Source organism: Cavia porcellus, unplaced genomic scaffold, assembly GCF_034190915.1.
Source record: "Cavia porcellus strain 051 isolate PalLab524CR breed Dunkin Hartley unplaced genomic scaffold, mCavPor4.1 scaffold_1, whole genome shotgun sequence".
NCBI lineage: Eukaryota > Metazoa > Chordata > Mammalia > Rodentia > Caviidae > Cavia > Cavia porcellus.
Genome location: NW_026947484.1, coordinates 40,794,810 through 40,812,122, shown reverse-complemented (window position 1 = coordinate 40,812,122; position 17,313 = coordinate 40,794,810). Strand labels below are relative to the sequence as shown.

Below are 17,313 nucleotides of genomic sequence, written 5' to 3'. Positions count from 1 at the left end.
TCTTTTTTCTCTTTTTGTTCTTATCTTTATAACTGTGTTAAGTATCTATCATTTTAAAATAGTTTCCTAGGGGCTGGGGATTTAGCTCAGCGGCATAAGCACCTGCTTTGCAAGCAGGTGGTTTTGAGTTCGACCCCTGGTACTGATAAAAATTTTAAAAAATTTTTTTTAAAATTTTAAATGTGCAAAATAGCTTCCTATAATAAAAAAACAACACTTTGGAAGTTTCAAACTGCAAAACAAAAATCTACACTACATAAAAATAATAGACAAGGAACCAAAACACCTACTGCAGTAAGTTACTCAGTCATAAAGACAGCAAAAGAGGGAGAAAGAAAAAAACTAAAATGAAACTAGAAAACAAGTTATGAAATAGCTGTAGTCAGAGATTATCTGCCAGTAATTTTCTCATTTGTAAATGAAGTGGGATATAGCCCAGAGATATAACATTTACTTAGTATTTGCAAGGCCCTGGATTTAATCACCAGCAATGCAGAAAGAAAGAAACAAAGAAAAAAGAAAGAAATATTGATTTAGAAAAGATGAATAGATTAAATTCTCTACTTAAAAGAAATAAAGAAATGGATTAAAATATATTACCCAACTCTATATTGCTTACAAAACATTCACTTCACATCTAAGAGCACAGATAGGCTGACAGGAAATGTATGGAAAAAATATTCCATGGAAATGGAATCCAAAAGAAATTCCCCTCTCTGGTAAGCGGCAGTGGTGTGGCCAGCTGCAGCCCTTCCAGCAGGAGAACCACCAGGGTCTCCTGAGATCCATGCCATGTTGGAACTTAGGACGCTGGGAAACCAAGCAACCAGCCTGCCTCCCCTAAGCAATAGTGAACCTACTGGTGCAGAGCCTAAAGTGAAACATCCCACTTCCCTAACCTCCCTCTTAGCAAATGAGCATCTCTTGGGAGGTTGACCATAGCAAATAAGGGGGATTCCCTTCTACCATCTCTATAAAGACAAATATTTTTATTACTGTTTTGCTTTATTATGATTAATGGTACTGCTCTGTTCAATATTGTTTTGATAAGGTCTATAATGCTCTGTATTTCATTTTATTTTGATATATTTTATATATATATATTTTGATATATTTTATATATATTTCATTTTATTTATGATTGAAAGAACAACTATTGTAAAGATAACAAAAATATACTGTGATGCCTATTACTGTTATCCCGGTAACCTGCTGTGAAGTTCTGTACCAATTTCACTACATGGTCTTAGTTCGCTTTATTCTGTCTTGTTCTGTTGTATTTTACTACCTTCAAAATAAAAAAAAAAAAAGAATCCAAAAGAAAGTAGGGATAGTCTTAAGCATATCAGATAAAATAGGATTTAAACAAAGGCAGAACCCACAAGTAAAAAGAGATAATTATAATGGGTCACTGAAATACATTAATCAAATATTAGGATACTTTAGGGGAGGATAGAGTCCAATACGGTAACAGTAGATAAATTTAACACCCCACTGTGAGCAATGGAGACATCATTCAGACAGAAAATCACCGAAGAAATAGCAGAGCTAAATTGAAGCGTAGATCAAACGGACCTAACAGGTATCTGTGAAACATTACATTGAGCAACTGCAGAATACACTCTTCTTGTGAGCACATGGACTATTCTCCAGGATAAATAGTGGCAAACTACAAAACAATTCTGAATCAATTTTGAAACACTGAAATCATACCAAGTGATTTCTACAAAGATGGTAGAGAGGTGATGAGCTGAGTCAAGGCCTCTTTTGAGATTTGGAGCCCAGATGATGGAATACAGACAGCAATGTGAAGAAGACAAGAAGGAAAGTAGGTCCGTAGGACACAGCAAGGATCCAAGGCGAGGACCATGGCCCACAGAGAGTGAAAGGAGAGACCTTTGAGAGGTGGCAAATGGTGCTTTCTCCCAGAGCCCTAGCTCTTGGCGCAGGAGGCTCAAACCTGCAGAAAAACAGTGACTACGGATGACTCCAGAGGCCTCCAAGAGGAAATGCATGAGTGGAAAAAAAATAAAAGTAAAAGAAAAAAGGAAATGCTGCAGACTGCAGTGGCTGGTGAGCCATCTCGTCCCAGTTCTATTCAGGCATCCCCTGGAGAGGGTGATTGGCCCAGTGGCCATGTTGGAAAGGGGCAGACTAAATTCAGAAATCACAGCAGCTGAGGATGGGCTCCATCTGGAGCTCCTTGTGTCAGGGTGTTGCAGGCAGCTGAGTTAGTTAGAAATATTATAGGCAGTCAGACAGAGCTGGGTCCTATACACACACCTCTGGCTGTGGGCCAGATCTCAAGACAGAAAGCAAAACAAACGCAACTACACCCTTAAGTATAATGCATAGGGATTAAATCTGGATCACCTTGAGAAGCCGAGTCACCATCCCAATTCCCTATAGGAGGAGTCACTCATATAGGTAATCTCTAAGAATGCCCACTTCCTATATGACTTGCTTTCCCATTTGTCCCCAATTTAATCAATTTTACCTAAACTATAAATCTTATTCGCTAACTATAGTTATGTCCCACCTTGAACCATGGTTTTACTCTGTAAAAGTCCCTGGGAAAGACACAGTCTTGGACAACCCACTCAGACCCCCTTTTGTCTCTCTCTCTCTCTCAAACAGAAGCTTTCTTTCCCTTAATAAATATATTCTACTTTTCACCTCTATTGTTCTTCAATTCATTCTTCGGTTTTAGAGAACACGTACTCACAGACATAGTAGGTCGGGAATTTCATTCCCCAGTATCAAGGGTAAGGTGCAGCTATGGGACACACCGGAGTGTAGGGACCTAAGTTCAAGCCGGTCGGTGGCACCTGAAGAATGAACTGAACAACGTGGGCCCCAGCCTCATGGCCAGAACACAGAAACAGCCTGAACGCAGAGATGCTGAAGATGAGAGTTGTTGAGATTATCCACCATGCCAATGCGCTCCCACAGTTGGCTGTGGGGGTCCTCAACAGGGATCTGGGCTCTGTCAGCTCTCTTTGCCTCCCCATTGACAGTAGAGACGCACCATAAAGCAGGATTTTTGTTCTTTGCAGTTTTTCTCTTTTCTATAGAATGCTTGTTCTTTCTTTCATGAATGTGAAAACTGTATCTAATGTGTTGTTGTTCTCTTCTGTTCCTGTTTTTATTCCCTCCTGTCTTCTTCACAAGTTTCCCAAAGTTTGGGTAATCTTCCTTTGTCCTCCTGCTTTGTATTTAATCCCCTCCTCTTCTATTTCTCTATCTTCCTCCTAACCCCTTCAAAAGATAAAACAGAGAAAAAACACCAACAGGGTGAAGAGACAACCTATAATGTGGGAAAAATTTTGCTAGTTTAGGCTAGGCATGGTGGTGGATGCCTGAAATTCCAGCACTCAGGAAGCTGAGGTAAGAAACTCGGTGCAAGTCTGAGGCCAGCCTGGGCTACAAAGTGAAATCAAGGCCAGCTTGAACTGCACAGCAAAACCCTGTCTCAAAAAAAAAAAAAAAAAAAAAAAAAAAACTTGCTGGATGTACCTCAAAAAAGGACTACTAACTAAAATATATACGAAGAACTCAAAAATACCAGACCACTAAAATTTAAAGACCCAGTCATAAATGGGCATCTGAAATGAATAGATACTTCTCAGATGAAGAAGTAGAACAAACAAATAAACAAATGAAAAAATGGTCAATATCACTGATGATCCAAAAGATGCAAGTTAAAACAATGCTGAGATTCCATCTCACTCCAGGAAGAATGGCTATTATCAAGAAATCAACCAGTAACAAATGCTGGTGGGATGTAGGGAAAAAGAAACACTTCTCCACTCTTGGTAGGAGTGCAGACTGGTACAACCACTGTGGAAATGTGTGTGGAGATTCCTCAATAAACTAAGACTAGAGGTTCACTTGGACCCAGCTCTCCCGCTTCTTGATGCCTTCCTGAAAGAATTAAAAGCATCGGGGCTGGGGATTTGGCTCAGTGGCATAAGCGCCTGCCTTGCAAGCAGGCAGTCATGAGTTTGATCCCTGGTACCGATAAAAATGAAAAACACACACACACAAAAACAAAAATTAAAAGCATCATACCACAGCAATAATGCACACCCTAGTTTATAGTGGCACAGTTTGTAATAGTTAAACCTTGCAAACAGCCCAAATGCCCTTGAACCAATGAATGGATAAAGAAGATGCAATTTTTTGATAGAATGGAGTACTGCTCTACCATAAAGGATAAACTTGAGACATTTCTAAGTAAATGGACACATCTTGAAACTACACTTTTATATGAAATAAACTAGACAAATGTGTAAGTACTGCATTGTTTCTCTGGAGTGAGAAACTGAAAGTGTAAATAATGACAAAATGTATAATAGATAGTGTGAAGCAGGAAGAAAATGTTCAAATGGGAAGGGGAATGAGGGAGGAGAGAGAGGGAAAGGAAAAGAAAATGTGAAAAAAAAAGAAAAGATGGAAATAAAGCTTTTGTAAATGAAGAGGGTAAAGAGGGGCTGAAAGGAGGGTATGAGAATGTGGGGAGGAGGAACAAGTTATATCATGTATAGGTACAAATTCCCTATGATGAATGTGAGCATTATGTGTACGCAAAATGTAGCAATAAGCAATTTTTTAGAAAAAGAAAACAAACAAACTCTTAACTAGACTAAGATAAAGAAAAAGCTCACATAAAATCAGAATAGAAAGGAAGACATTACAGAAATACAAAAGATTGCTACAAATGGTATGAATGATCATATGAAAATATCTGATAATTTACAAAAAAAGGACAAATTCCTAGATATATGTACTTTATCTAAATTGAATCATGGGAAAATAAAAAATCTAAACAATAGAAAACCTGAATAACAACAAGAAATAAGATTGAGGGACAGAGGGCCAGGGATTTAAATCAGTGGCTTAAGCACCTATCTGCCAAGTGTGAGCTCATGAGTTCAATCCCCGGTACAAAAAAAAAAAAAAGATTGAGGGATGAGGATGTAGCCTAGCAGTACAGCATCTGCCTGGCAAGCTCAAGGTCCTGAGTTCAAGTCCCAGTACCAAAAAAAAAAAAAAAAAGTGAGAAACAAGAGTGAATTAGTATATATGAGTCAATACTGTCATATACTACCACAAGAGAAAAAGGGCAAAAAGCATGTGACAATGCTAATAGATGCAGAAAAGGCATTTGATAAAATTTAACGTCCCTTCAAGATAAAAACCTTGAAAATATTAGACATAGAAGCATAATTCCTCAATACAATAAAGATCATGTTAGATAAACCAATAGCTGACATAACACTGAATGGAAAAAAGTCAAACGTTTTGTTTATTCTTGGAGATCTGGAACAAGGACTCCCATTGTTACTATACTTATTTAACTAGAGGCCTAACTAGAGCAATCAAGCAAGTAAATAAACAAACAAAGGGCAACCAAAAAGGAAAGGCTGAAGGCAAACTGTCACTGCTTGCAGATGACATGATTTTATACAGAAAAAAAACCAAAGATTACCAAAAATTTAAAAGTAATAAGTATAAACAGCAAAATTGCAGGACACAAAATCAACATACCAAAATCAGTAGTGTTCTTGTATGCCTATTGTTAGTTATCTAGAATAGACACCGAGGAAGCAATTACATTTACAGTAGCTTAAAAAATAAAATAAAATATCTAGATTAACCTCCCCCCAAAAATGAAAGATCTCTGTAATGAAAATCACGTACTATTGGTATCTGACTTCTAACAAGTTGGACGTTATTTTTCCCCCCATCTCAGTAGAGTTAGCTCCTTAGACAGGAAGGATCCCAAGTGGGTTGCCACTGAGATTATTCTTTTAAAGATGTTTTACAGAGCAAAATCATGATATGGGTACAACATGAGTCAAACTACAATCAACTAGTAAGATTACAAGTATAGCCACTTAGCTAATATTGATCTTAACAGAGAAGCAGGACATATAGCAAGGTTTTATGGCTGATATCATTACCCTAGGCTTACCTATGACTTCTAAAACAGGAACATTTTGGGGAAAGCTGGGACCAGCTGAGCTGGTCACATGTCTGGATATCTGATGCATATCTGCACTTAATGGACAGGGTGGTACCAATTACAATACAAGCTTAAATTTCCATTCATCCTTTAGGGAAGTATGTAAGCCTGGCCTTTATGAACTTATCCTGAGGTCTCTCATTCTTCAGTGCACTTCCAGCCAGTTTTAATATATTCTCATCGTTTGTACTGACTTCCTCAAGGGCCTGTCCCTGATTGGGCCATGAATTAATCACAGATTCTAGAAACCTGCCACCATGATTGCATGAGGCTTTCAGGGGATATCCAGACTCAAACCATAACAAGATTCAACTTGGTGTACCCTAGGTTCTAGCCTCACTACTGAAAAAAATTACTTTTTGTCTGATACATAAAAATATAAAATGTTACATGTTTTTGTGGTATTATGTGATGTTTCAATTGAGTAATGTTTAAATCAGTATAAACATACACATCTCCTCAAACTTGTAGTAAAAATGTTTCAAATCCTTTCTCCTGGTTTTTGAAATATACAACACATTATAATTATCTATGCTCACCCTACTGTGCAATAGCATCTGAAATTCTTATTTCTGTGTAATTCAGTATCCTTGATCAATTCTTTTCATCTTTCTGTCACCTGCTATTCTTCCCAGGCTCTGGTAATCACCACTGTACTTTCAATTTCTATGAGATTAACTTTTTATATTCCATATACCAATGAGATCCAGCTATAATTGTCTTTCTCTGCCTAGTTTGTTTTATATAATATAATGATCTCCAGCTCCACTGATGTTGTTGCAAATGACAGAATTTCATTGGCTTTTGTGGCTCAATAGTATTCCATTGAGTACACATAACCACCTTTTCTTTATCCATTCATCAGTTGATGGACAATCATTTTTGTTTCTTCGCTGTTATGAAGAATGCTGCAATAAACGTGGGAGTGCAAATGTTTCTCTTCAATATTTAGTTTCTTTGGATATCTATCCAGTAGTAAGGATGCTAAATTTATAAGATAATTCACTTTTTAATTCTTTGAAGAACCTCCATATTCTTCTTCCCTTTTCTCCACTTGTTACCTTTGTCTTTTCAATAATAGATATTTTTACAGGAGTGAATTGATATCTTATTGTTTTGATTTGCATTTTCCTAAAAGACTTTATCAATAGCACAAAAGACTCGGTTTATATTATAAATCATGCACTTTTCTATGTAACCAATCTGTGAATCTTCCAAAAATAGAGGTGAGCTAGAGGAATCCCTGTGGGCTGTGTCACAAAGCAACTTTGGCTCACACTTCAAATTGAGGCAGAATTGCCTGCACAGTTGTTTAATCACAGTTTGATAATTAAAAATTCCAGATTTGGCCACTCATAGGGACCAGCTGAGAGTCTGGTTTTCTCACCATGTCACAGCATAAAATAAGTCAAATCCCAGCAGCTCAACTCAGGGGAGCCGCAGCCCATGCCCTGGGAGGTCATGGAGGGGACCCCACAGGTGGCTGGGAAGCCAGCAAATTGATTGTTAAAGGAAGAGGACTTTTTGCAAGACTAGTTAGGATGTACATGCTTTTTGTGTCTACTTCTTTTTTGCAGTATGGAAGGGTGAATCCAGAAATAGGGTCTCACTAAATTGCCTGCGCACTGAAACTCATGATCCTCTTGTCTTATCCTCCCAAGTAGCTGGGATTTCAGGCATGTGCCACCATTGATTGTTGGCTTCTTTTTCTTCTTTTTTTTTTCCTTTCTCTGTCTCTCTCTCCCCACCCCCACCCCCATTTTTTCACTACTGAGGATTAAACCCATAGCTTTCACTCTGAACCACATCCATAACTCTTTTTACATTTTTTATTTTAAGAGAGTCTCAGTTACCCAGCTGGGCTCAAATTTGTGATCCTCCCTTCTTGACCTCCCAGTTGCTGGGATTATCAGCATGTGTTACCATGCCCACTTGGTCCATCTTTTTAAATATTTTTGGAGAGCTGGTGATGGATAGTGAAATAACCTCAAACTTACCAGTTGGACTTAGCTTGATGATTATACTTGGAAAACAATAAGTGAAACTTCTATGCCTCAATTTCAGCTTTTGAGCTAAGTAAACATGTACCAAAACCAAGAGGCCTCTCCACAGAAGGCAATAACTCCCAGAAGGCTTCTACTGTACTCTTCCCTCAGAGTCAAGGGAGCACACAGCTACCCTGGAGAGAGTGTATTCCATTGTTGCCACCTAAGTTTCCAGTTCAAAACTGGTCAGGGCATGAAAGACTTGGACCTTCAAATCCACACTGGAAACAAACCACACCAGAATGAGTTCTGCAACAAGTGCTTCAGCCAGAAAGACAACTTGACCATGTATGCATGGTGCCACACAAGTGTCACTTGTGTGACTACACCACTGCGGACAACAGCAGCTTCAAGGAGTATCTGCAGATCCACTCTGACAAGCAGTGTCAGCTCTAGGTCAGCCACAACTCCAGCCAACTCATCATGCACCTGTGCTCCCACACCAGGGACACCCCCTTCCAGGGCTGGCTCTGCAGTGCCAAATTCAAACTCAGCTCAGACTTGAAAAGACACACGATTGTGCACTTGGGGAAGAAACTTTTTAAGTGCGACTTCTATGACATCTGCTGCACCGTGAAAGCCAACCTCAAGTCCCACACCCATATCAAGTACACCTTCAATCTGCACAGACCAATCACTCCAAGAAGTGTCCTGAGTGCAGGTACTCCTGCTACAGCATAGCCACCATGCGCATGTGCAGCTGAGTCCACTGCAAGGTTCCTTCAATTGTGACTTCTGCAGCTGCCACCCAAAGTGGCCCAGCAGCTTGGCCAAGCACATTGAAAAGACACAAAAAGGCAAGGCCAAGAGGGAGCACAGGGCCCCACAGTGCAAGAAGGCACCCAGATAGTGTGGCTCTCATCAAGTGGCCAAGATAGTGACCCAAGGGCCTTCTGCTGTGAGACACACTGTGTCAGGGATGACTCTCTGAGGTGCCACAGGAAGTACCACAGTGAACACAATGACAAAAGAACTCCAACTTGGTCACCTTCCCTTCTGAAAGCAGCACCCCAGTGCTTCTCGGGCCCCTGATCTGTGGGGCAGCTCCAGGTGCCAGTGGAGCCCAACTATGACCTCTAGTGTGGCCAGAGTGGGCTCCTAGATGTGGGTACCAGAGGAAGATCATCGAGGTAGACTTCAGCCATCAGTTCTGGCCCAGTCTTCCAAGCCTCCAGCACCAGTGGTTGATGTGACTGTGATGTGAGGACACAGGCCGGAGCAGCACTGCAGGGCCTCTTCTCCACAGCTCTGTCTTCCCTACAAGAATTACTGGGAAGGTTGCCTTGCTCTTTCTAAGTGGTTGTCTTAGTTGCTTTTCTCGTTGCTGAGACAAAATATCTGAAGTTCAAAATTAAAAAAGGAAAGATTTACTTAGCTCACAGTTTGTAAAGTTTTCAGTTCATAATCAGCTGGCTCCACAGCAAGGTGGCACGGGTGAGGGGCAACCATCCATGGCACCAGAAGACAGCAAAAGCAAAAGATCAAAAGGGAGAGAGAAAACCTCTTCTCCCATGTGTTGTTAGCAGGCTAACTGTCCCAGGGTGGGTATAGCACTCACACCATCTCTGTGTCCTACTCTTACACAGCCTCGGGATGTTTACAGAGTGAGGACCCTGGTCCCTGCTAAGTCACTTAAACTTCTAAACTTCTCAAGTTGACACAATGTATCCATCATTACAACATCCTGGATTGTGTAAACAGCTACTCAAGGGCATGTCCTCTCCACTCCAGGATCCAGGATGTAGAACTGCTGAGTTACTTAGCTAAGCTTCTAAACTTCTCAAGTTGGCACAATGTATCAGCCATTACGTGGCCCAATAAGCCTCGGTAATGGGTCTGTCCTATAAAGAGAGCTTCTTCATGATGGATTCCAACTTTAAAACGGATCCTCTCTGATAGATTTGTTAACCTGGTTAGATGACATAGAAATCTCAAGCTAAACTGATGTGTCTAGTGGGTAAAGTTAAGAGGACAGGGCATGCAGAGGGTCTGTGATGACTGGGACAGTTCTACTTCTTAACTTCATGGATGTTATCAATAATACATGTTTTATGTTTTATAATAAAAGGGCAAACTAAAAGAATTGCAAATGTGACTGAAGAAAAGCATCATGGTTACATCTAAAAAAGATGGGGAACTTTATGGCTAACAAAATCCAGACTAATCTCCCAACCACTGTTGCAGAGAGCTGTGGCTTATACAACTAGTTTGTTTTTGTTTTTTTTTTTTTTAAGGCCAATCAATCTGTGTAAGAAATTATTAGAAATATTTTCTATTATTAATGATTTATTATTTCTTGCTCTTTAAACACCTTTCCCTTTTCTTCTAACCTACTATTCCTTTAAGAAGAAATTATTTATAGAACCTAAGGAAACTCTCTTAAAAATAAACAAATGATAGCTCCCTTCATGCTTTGATTTAATAAATAGACAAATGATAGCTCCCTTCATGCTTTGATTTAATATAGCACATCTTTAGACCTGGCCCACCAGATACGTCTTACCCACTGAACACAATGTGTACATAAATTGAATAGAGTAGTCAGAAAATAATTTCTATGGTCTAAACTACAAAGACAAAGTTTTCTCTGTAAAATAAATACCCATCATGGAAATTGAAATAGCAAAGGAGTATCATGCAAACCATTCCTGTGACAGTTTGGATCTGTCAGAAGCCCATGTATTAAAGGCTCACTGACCAGTCAGTATTATTGTGAAGTAGTGGAACCCTCAGAAACTGAAGCTTGGTAACAGAATTAGGTCATGTTGGGGGAGGGAGGTGCCAATAAATAGGGTCCTGGGACCTGGATTTCTTTCTGTCTCTTTTTCTTACCTGCCACAATGTGATCAAGTTTCTGTGCCACAGGCATCTGCAATATTGCAGCATGCCATCACAGACACAAACCAACAGGGCCAAGCAAAACCACACTAAAAACCTCTGAACTTCAGAGCCAAGATAAACGCATTCTCCTTTTAACTTAATTTTCTCAGATATATTGCTACAGTGGTGGAAAACTAACATAGCTTTCAATCCAACTAGTTGTAATTGGCCTCTGAAATACTATTTTTTAATACTATTTTTTAAACTACAAGATGGACTAGGCTTAGAAAGATTTAGACTATTGCATCATGCATTTTCTGAAAAGCAGTAATATCTTAAATACTGTTCCTTTGTATTAATCATATTTACTAAAGATAAAATATTTCATACCAACAAAAGTTTTTAGGCCCTCAAAAATAGAATGTAATATTTTCTAACCACGACTATTTTTGAAGAGGTATATTTCCAAAAATACCTTTGGCTTTATTTCAGTAAACAATGGCCCACACTAACGCAAACAGATACACTGCCAAATCATTATTCCTATCCTTATTAAGGCAAATAAGGTGATTAAATCAGCACCACAGACTAACCTGAAGCACTATAAATAATGAGAGTGTTAAACCGAATCCAATGAATAATTCATGAAACGTAATTCTTCTAGCTCTTTGGCAGTTCTCTCACAGCCAGCTGAAACAATGCAGAATGATTTCAAAGATGTATCATCTCTATTGTTTAGGCATATGCCTTATCTATTAAACTAGATCATTTATTTAGAAATAATAATCATCTGGTGGCTGCTTTGCATTCTAAATGTTTGCTTTTGTAGGATAATATAGTACAAATGCACTTTGCTTAAGCTTAAAAGTGAGATAATGTCCAGTCAGTGTTCGTCTCACCTGCTACCCTGATTTAGAAGTGAACCAGAGCTCCAGGGGTAAGATGGCATGCACTACGACTCTCAGGGGCACTGTGTTACGTTTCTGGTTCAGTCACCAAAAAGAAGTCTAGTATCAACTAAAAGGAATTTGGACTTAAGTAAACTTAGAAATTGGCTCTATTTCTGGATCTGCCATTGACTGGATCTGACTTTAGCCAAGTAACAAACTTTCCTGGTCTTTCGTCTGTATCACATGTGGATGCAGATAGGAAAAACTATGAGGTTGCTGCCAATCTTCACGTTCAGCATTCTGCATCACCAGCAAACAAATCTCCTGCTTCTAGTCAGCTTAAAATCATAAAGGCAGAGATACATTTTTCTCACCAGTATCTTCAGCACCTACCATAACACCTGACCCACCAGAATATTGCAATCTATATTGACTGAATAAAAAAGAATGAACTTTATCCAACTGAAAAACAAATATCAATCCCAGATGTTTCTCCTTTAATATAATGTTGAATATACAAATATTTTCACCAGCTCAAATCCCAAATTATTGACAGAAGCCAAAGACAGTAGACTTATATTCAGTAACAAATATTTCCTATTTGGTTTTCTCACCAAACTATTTTCCATTTTATTGTGGAGAAAGAAACAGAATATATTTTTCTTTTACTACATGTAGCTATGCTTAAGACTATCATCATGAATCATCAACTAGTTATTCTTAATAATAATTGATAATAAAGCAATAAATTCTGTCCATGCAGCTAATCTCCCTCTGCAATATATACATACTAACATATGCACATGTAAGCCTACCTCTCCTCAAAATACACACTCATGGAAGATTCCATGAGATACCACTGTGCAGCTTCATAATTTCCACACATCTTATTCTGTTCCCATTGTCTGTTCAACCTCTACTCAAAGGAATTTCACTCTTTTACCCAAGAATGGAGAACTAACGTTGTTCCTGCTATTAGGAATTTTTCTGGCTTAGGTCAGAAGTGACAGGAAAAAGCATTTAAGGTTTTAGATTCCTACATATTTAAAATTTATTGAGAAACTATTATAACCACTCAAAAATAAGAGATAAAGTTATTTTAAGCCTAAAAGATAACTTTTACTACTTTGTGCTGTGACTACTACAATATTAAAATTATAATGTGAATTATATTATATATTAGATAATCTCAAACCACTTAATTGAGTAATTGCAGTGAAGTTTATGAGACACCCAATATTTATTTTATCACAGTCACAGTGAGTAATAGAATGGGTTCATAAAAAAAGGATTCTGGAATTATGGCAGAGTAGTAAACAGCAGAGAAAGAGCCTATTCAAGATTTAGTGTCCAGACTTTGGGATGCAGGAATATGATGAAAAAAAGAAGGAGGGAAATGGGTCCCCACGCCCCAGTAAGGGTCTGAAGCAAGAATAGAAGCCTACAGGGAGAGCAAAGAGAGAGACCTCAATGCAGAAGAAGGAGGTGGCAAAAGGCACATTCTCTCTGAACCCAGATTCATGCCATGGGATGTGTAGCTTGAAGCTGCAGATGCACAGTGAGTACTGGCAACCCCAGACGCCTCCACACCATAGAATGTGCAAGTGGACACACAGACTGCAGTGGCTAGTGAGTAATTCTGGGGTTCACATGCCTCTTAGTAAAGGGACATTGGTTGGTAACTAACTTGGGGAGGGGCTAGCTGAGCTTGGAACTCAGACCAGCTCTGGGATGGCTTCATATATTGGATCCCAGTGTCAAGATGAGACAGAACTGAGTTCAAGCCAGCAGAAGGTCAAAGAGTTGAGTTTGAGCTAGTAGAAGACACATGGCGTGGTGTAGGCTGAACAAATCTGGTTCCATCCTCACAGTTAGAAATGAAATTGAACTTCAGTGAAATCAAAGGCTTGCTGGGATTATTCAATACCCCATCATAAAACTACTGATGGCTTGCTGGGGTTAATCCACATGGATCTGGGTTCTGTCTGACCATTCTGTCTACCAATGACAGAAAAGATACACTCCAAAGTGAACATTATGTTCTTCTCTACATTTTTTATTTCCTTGTTGCTTTTGTTTTTTCTTGAATTTATGACTGTGAATATGGTATGTTTTTCACTGCTGCTGTTCTGTCCTGTTCTTGTTTCATTTCTTCCCCTCTTTTTATTTCTCTCTTTTCCTCCTGTCTTCTTTGGTTTTCCAAAGTTTGCATAACCATTCTTTGTCCTCCAGCTTTGCTTCCAATCTCTCCTTCTTCTATTTATCTATTTTTCCCCTTAACCTCTTTTAAAATTTATACTCTAAGAGTAAAATCACCTCATTGAAGGAAGATTTACTGTATGTAATTTTGGCTTTATTTTAAATTTTGATATATAACCACAAATATGGTTCATACATTTAAAGATGTAAAATTGACAGTTACAGCAGTTTGTCATTTTCTAGGCAGTGTTTGATACTATTCTTATTGCTAATTGTGCTACTTTAGACAAGGCGACATAATTGTTCTAATCAGTTGTTCTTCTTGGTTTGGCAAGATGGAAATTTCCTAAGAGTCATAAACAATATTATGGGTCTGTGCCAAAGAACCAGGGGTTAGACCAAATAGGCAGTAACTTCTCATCCTCAATAAATTGAAGAGGCAAAATTTTTCAATAGACTCAAAACCCAAGAACTGGGTACATCTCTGAGAAGTAGTCATTTCCCAAATGTCCTCAGTACTAGCAACAAAACTACCTACCATAATCAATTTACAAACATCAATATAAAACCTTACAAAAGCTAAAATAAGAAGACACTTAAGCACAATGTAACACCAGACTTTCTACTCACTAAAGGCAAACCCTGGGGCAATGAGGTAGAACATCTGAAAACCACCTACATGGACTCTCTCAACTGGTAACAGCAGAAGTAACAAATCAGATGGGGCTCTAAAGAAAAATCAAACTGAAGATAATTTCTCAGATAATTACTGAAATGATGACCAAAGATAAGGTTAGTAATACTAAAGCAGATACAGATTTACAACAACAAAAAAAAAAGGAGTTCGTCTGGTGTGGTGCAGCACACCTATAATTCCACCTATAATTCTGAGGGAGGAGGATTGTCATGAGTTTGAGGCAGCCTGCACTACAAAGTGAATGCAAGGCCAGACTGAACTGCATGGAAATCTTGGGGGGAAAAAAAAAGGAGCTCAGGAAAATGAAATTATGAACAACCAACATAGGAAATAAATGGAATTCATGGAGCAGATTCAAACAGAGAATCCAAGAGATTAAACACACCATTGAGGGCCAAGGACATACATCAGTGGCACAGTACCTGTCTGGCAAGAGCAAAGTCATGAGTTTGATTCCCAATGCAGAAAAAAAAATTCCATTGAAAGTATACACAACACCAGCCCACCTCCCTGGTAAGCATCCGTGGCTCGGGCAAGCAGCAGCTGCCCCAAGGGGAGAACCACCCAGCAATTCCCAAGAACCATGTCATGTTGGAACTTAGGGTGCTGAGAAAACCAGCACCTGATAACAGCTGTGAGCCTACTGGTGCATGGGCTGAGAATCAAACATCCCATCTCCTTCCCACCCCCATCATTAGCAAATGGCATATGCACCATATTGACCATATGCAATATAGTAAATAGGGGGGATTTCTTTCTACCATCTCTTTGAAGGCAAATATTGTTATCACTGTTTTGCTTTGTTCTGATTAATTGTATTGCTGTATTCAATATTCTGTTTTGATAGGTTCTATAATGTTCTATATTTTGTTTGATTTTGCTACACCTCATTGAAAGAACAAGAATTGTGAAGATAATGAGATATACTATGGCACTAATATACTGTTATCCCAGTAACCTGTTGTAACATTCTGTACCAATTTCACTGCACTGTCTCTGTTGGCTATGTTCTGTCTTGTTCTGTTGTATTTTCACTACCTTCAAAATAAAACAAAGAAAGTATACACACCAAAATGAGCCAGTGTAAGGACAAAAAATCAGATGTAGAAGATAGGTTTGAAGATAGCAATGATGAAAAGAATGATTTTTTATGAGTTCCATGGGACCACAATAAGTCAATCCAACAGCTGCTAGATGATGCAAAGAAAAATAACATAAGTTTGATCAGAGTCAATGAAAAAGGAGGCAATAGTGCAACTGACATTTTTTTGTGTGTGTCTTTTTCCTTTTTATCGGTACCGGGGATCGAACTCACAACTGCCTGCTTGCAAGACAGGTGCTTATGCCGCTGAGCTAAATCCCCAGCCCCGCAACTGACATTTTTTTTAAAACCCGCTCATAGAAGTAATGACAGAAAATTTCCAAAATTTGACATGCAGATAGGTGAGGCATATAGAATTCCATTTATCTTTTTTTTTTTTTTTTTTTTTGTCTTTTTCGTTTTTACCAGTACCAGGGATTGAACTCACAACTGCCTGCTTGCAAGGCAGGTGCTTATGCTGCTGAGCTAAACCCCCAGCCCCTAGAATTCCATTTATCCATGACAAAAAATGTCTATGCCAAGACATAATGGTCAAGATTGCAGAAATCCAACAATAGACAGAATATTAAAATTGTAAGAGAAAGTAAACAAATCACCTATAAAGCAAAGCCCATAAGAATAACACTACACTTCCCAACCCAAACTCTCAAGTCATGGAGAGCTTGAAGTGAAGTATTTCAATTCCTAAAGAAAATGATCTCCAACCTACACTGATGTATCCTGAAAAATTATCTTTCAAAATTGACAGAGAAACAAGATACTCTTTTGAGGAAGAACACCTAAAGAAACTCATGACCACCAAATAAGCACTTCAAAGTGTTCTGAAGATTGTTCTAGAAATAAATAATGAGGACTACAAATCATGAAACCGAAAAAATTTATCCCCAGCAGGCAGAGCAAGCAATTGAACACAAGGTGGGAGAATGGGAATCAACAAGAAAATAACATGACAAGGTAAGTCAATATGTATCAGTTATAATCAGCAAAGCAAATGGTTTCAATTCACCAATCAAAAGAAATAGACTGGCAGAATGTGTCAAGAAACAACATACACCAATATGCTGTGTACAAGGAAAACATTACATTCAAAATGAAATTCATAGACTAACAATCAAACGATGGAAAACAATACTCCATGAAGCAGGGGTAGCTATTCTGTTTTTTGAAAAAAGTAGATTTAGGGGCTGGGGATTTAGCTCAGCGGCATAAGCACCTGCCTTATAAGCAGGCAGTCATGAGTTCGGTCCCTGGTACCAATTAAAAAAAAAAATGAAAAAAGTAGATTTCATACTAAGACCAATTAAGACACACAAAGAGCTTCCAGGGGAAGAACCAGCAGCAGCTCCTGAGATCCATGCCATGTTGGAACTTAGGACACTGGGAAGCCAAGCAAGCACCTCCCCTCCCTGGTAAGTGGTGGTGGTCTGGCAAACTGTGGCCCTTCCAGGGGGAGAACCAGCAGCAGCTCCTGAGATCCACACCATGTTGGAACTTAGGACGCTGTGAAACCAAACAACCAGCCTGCCTCCTTG

General features: G+C 38.8%; 1 protein-coding gene and 1 pseudogene across 1 annotated transcript in view; one reads left to right on the top strand and one right to left on the bottom strand.

The window, feature by feature from the left end:
• The first annotated feature begins 2,898 nt into the window (after nt 1-2,898).
• Nucleotides 2,899-9,153, top strand: LOC100716461 (zinc finger protein 64-like; annotated as a pseudogene).
• Nucleotides 5,550-17,313, bottom strand: part of LOC134470973 (putative uncharacterized protein DDB_G0271982) — a 52,375-nt gene continuing 40,611 nt past the window's right edge. Inside the window, exon 3 of the transcript XR_010040310.1 lies at nt 5,550-5,589. The gene's annotated coding sequence lies outside the window, so the exon portion shown is untranslated. The remainder of the gene's footprint in view (nt 5,590-17,313) is intronic.